The sequence below is a fragment of the Nanorana parkeri genome, unplaced genomic scaffold (assembly GCF_000935625.1).
Source record: "Nanorana parkeri isolate BGI_ZX_2015 unplaced genomic scaffold, ASM93562v1 scaffold1025, whole genome shotgun sequence".
Taxonomy (NCBI): domain Eukaryota; kingdom Metazoa; phylum Chordata; class Amphibia; order Anura; family Dicroglossidae; genus Nanorana; species Nanorana parkeri.
This window is the reverse complement of record NW_017307293.1, coordinates 164,933-168,610: the sequence shown is the minus strand read 5'-3', so window position 1 is coordinate 168,610 and position 3,678 is coordinate 164,933. Positions and strand designations below refer to the sequence as shown.

Here is a 3,678-nt window from a genome sequence, read left to right as displayed (position 1 = left end):
TCCTTAGCTCCGCCACTGATCCCCCCCCCCCCTTCCCTTTCATCAGCGCTTAGATTTACCATGCAAGAGGAATCTAGATGGGTGGTTAATTCTGTTTCAAAGCAGTAAATCAGTTTTACTAACCTGATCCCCGCTACCCCCGGTGACCTGATCTCACCCCTCTCCCCTACCCTCTGTCTCATGGACTGTCCATCAGCATCCTTACGTCTAATGCAAGGCAATGGCTCCAGACCCCTGACCACCAAAGCAGAGGGGGCAAGAGGCCGTGGGTGCCTTTTTTTTTACCCTCTGTAAGCTGTAGTTTAAAGCTTGCCAATTGAAGTTGTCTGGCACCAGGAAAGGTACGAGCTAAAAAACCCAAGATTAACCACCCATCCAGATTCCCCTTGCATGATACAATTAAAGTGACATTAAACCCTCAGATTTTTTAACATAAACCAATACTGTAATGTGCGCCTTACTGTAATCCATGGTAGTTTCCTTTTTTTTTGAAAATTTACATGTGGACCATTCTCCATGGCATGGCATCCTCTGATTCATCCAAGCAGACTCTACTCGGGCCCTGTTGAGGCTCCATTAGGCAATAGGGATCTGCTACATTTGGTTTATACAGAAGCTAGGAGTCCAGCACTCTGCCATCCTTATTCTGAAAGAGTAATAGAAGGCTAAAATACTTGCCCAGAGAAAAGAATGCGCCACACTTCCCTCAAAACCTTAGGCCAGGGGTAGCCAAACTCCGGCCCTCCAGCTGTGGTGAAACTACAAACCCCATTATGCATCTACCTTTGGAGGACATGCATCTCAGAGTCTTGCAATTCCTTATGTGACTTGTAGCTCCACAAGAGCTGGAGGGCCAAAGTTTGGCTACCCCTGCCCTTAGCATTCCGTAGGCATTCAATCACATAATCTCTGCTGAAGGCAAGGATCAGTCATTCTGAGTACCAGCACTTCCACTCAGCAAAGACTGCCTGATTAAAATGGTCTTTGGTTATATCGGCAGCACTGGAGGGAGCAAAGAGCAGCATATTCTACAGGTATTTCAACTGAAATGCTTTTCACTTATCCATCCCAAGAGCATCGACATAGCTTTACATCAACATGTGTTTCTAAATGCATTATAAAACTTGTAGACGGTTGATCTAGGGCAGTGCTTCTCAACCTTTTATCAGTCACGACACCCTTTAAAAGTATGCAAAATCTCAAGGCACCCCAGTCTGAAATGTCATAGACTTTAAGGGGGACCCTGTGCAAAAACACACAAAAAAGGGGGTTTGACCCTTCACATCAAAGTGCCCCCTTCAAATCAAAATCCCCCTTCACATCAGAGTTTCCCATCATGAGCCCCCTTCACATCAGAAGCTGCTCTTTCATATCAGAATCCCCTTTTTTATACCAGAGCCCCCCCCCTTTTACATCAGAGTTCCTATTTTACATCAGGAGCCCCTTCAAATCAGTCTTCTTTCCCCCCTTCACATTACAATCCCACTACTACAACATTTTGAGGCACCCCTGAGGAAGCCAGAAGGCACACCAGGGTACCACGGCACCCTGGTTGAGAAAGGCTGATCTAGGGAGCATTTGATTGCCTTTGCTGCCTATTAGAGCACGTAGAACTATGCTTTGCATAGCACTTTTGCTTTCTTCTGGATCAGCGGCAGGTTTAGGATTCTAAGGATGCATGGAGCCGTTTTTATTTTTGTCTTTAAGATGAGCAAGTCTTTTTTTTAACCTAAGTGACAATTGGAGTACAGGTCCTCTTTAAAAAAAAGGCCATCTCGGAATTCTCCTACTCGCCTCCCCCCCATCCCCGAGGTACTGACGCAGTAACCTTGTAGGCAAGGATGTTCGAATCCCCGTAGACTTCACCGGTCTCTAAGCCTCTTGATTTCCTAACTCTTCAATCAATGAGCAGCATTTCCATTAAGATATGCAGGTGCCCCGGCTGCGACAGGCAGACCTAAGCAGATTGCTCTGATCAAAGTGAGCCGCTGTCGGATACGGCGGATGATTTAAGACATTTGTCATTTTAATTTGTTCGGTTAAGCGCTCTGAAAATTTCAACCTAACAAAAAAAAAAAACTGGAGCAGCTCGCTCTGTCTCTGTCTGGCGGGCGCCCGGAGTGACGAAGAGATTTAAAGCACCGAATTCTGAGGACCTGTAACAGATTTTCTCGTCACGGCTCGCAGCTCAGGTTATGTTTACCGCTGACAAGACTTGAATAGGAGAGTCACTGATCATTCATTTATTTAAAGGGAAGAAAAATCATATTTCAACATACACGGCAATAACATATTTAAATGTATTCATTTTCATAACTGCATTCTTCTTAGCACTTCGCTTAACTAAATCCCTGTACTTGCTGGAATCAAGTTCTGAATAAGCCTGCTGGAATGTATTCTGGTGTTCCCAGCTCCGCCCTCCGTATGTGCCCACTGCAGCTGAATTTCTTGCTACTTCCTGGATAAAAAAAACACCCAAGTTTAATTAAAGGGTTATTAAAAGGAGAACTATGAGATGAGTGATTTCCACTCACCTCATAGTTCTAGCCGACATGTGACAATGAGACTGTCACAGGTCGGCTCAGTAGATCGGGAGGTGAGCGAACACATACCGGCGTTCGCTCACCTCTCGATCCTGTCACGGCTCTCTGCTGGAGGGGCTGGATTCCCCCCTCCCCGCTCCAATCCGCCAGCGCTTACTGGCGGAACGGACGGGGCGGATATATGTAAAAACTTTTTTTTTTTTAAATACCCTTTAAAAACCGGTTTAAAACGTACCTGTGTCTTCACCGCGCGCTCCCGTCCGAACATCTGAAGAGTCTCGGGCGGCAGCAAAGGATCTTGGGGCGGGCGCACGCGCACTTCAGATGTTCGGCCGGGAGACGAGGAGAGACACAAGGTAAGTCTATGGAGCAGCGTGCACCTGCACAGACTCCGTGGGACATCAGAGAAGAGGAGGACAGAGGAGTCGGCGCTGGATCGGAGACCCCGAACCAGCGCTGGAGGGACAGCTGAAAAGGACAGGAAAGAAGATGATCGAATAAAGAAGAAGCATCATTTAAGGTAAGTCCCTACAGCAGAATTGAGAAGGGGAAAAAAAAAAATCTGACTTTAATGTCACTTTAAATAGTGAATTCCGGGAGGGGCAGTAGTTGCATTGGTCGCTTCGAATATAGTAAAAAGGTGAACTACAGGAAATCTGGTCTGCTGTGGCTGGTAAAAGTAGATTGCCAGTGCCTTGCCATTGCTACCTGACCGCCACGCTGCACTAGACGGACAAAACTGAGGTATATGGCTGAAAGGACCTGCTGGGTCTTGCAGTTCCCCTGCATATTGCCTAGAAGGGGTAAGCAAAATGAGTTTTCACGTGGCTGATTGTTCAGCGCAATCTGAAAAACTGGGCTTTAAAATGCCACGTCGCTGTATGACATTGGTTTATAAACAAAGCCACGTCACATAGAATCCCTGTGTGACATGCTGGAATAAAGGGGATTAAAAGGCCATTTGATACTCAGTCGCTGCATGACATGGTTTGTTTTATTAACAAAGTAATGTCAACCATCATACTTCCTTACTGGAATACTGGTGTTTAACCAATTGAAGACCGGGGTGTTAAACCCTTTTCCTGTCCAGGCCGTTTTTCAGTATTCAGATGGGGGGGGGGGGGGGGGCCCCACA

The 3,678-nt window shown here is 46.5% G+C and overlaps 1 protein-coding gene across 3 annotated transcripts in view; it reads right to left on the bottom strand.

The window, feature by feature from the left end:
• Window positions 1-3,678, bottom strand: part of GRIP2 (glutamate receptor interacting protein 2) — a 131,839-nt gene that overhangs the window by 40,557 nt on the left and 87,604 nt on the right. The gene's annotated exons all lie outside the window — the stretch shown is intronic.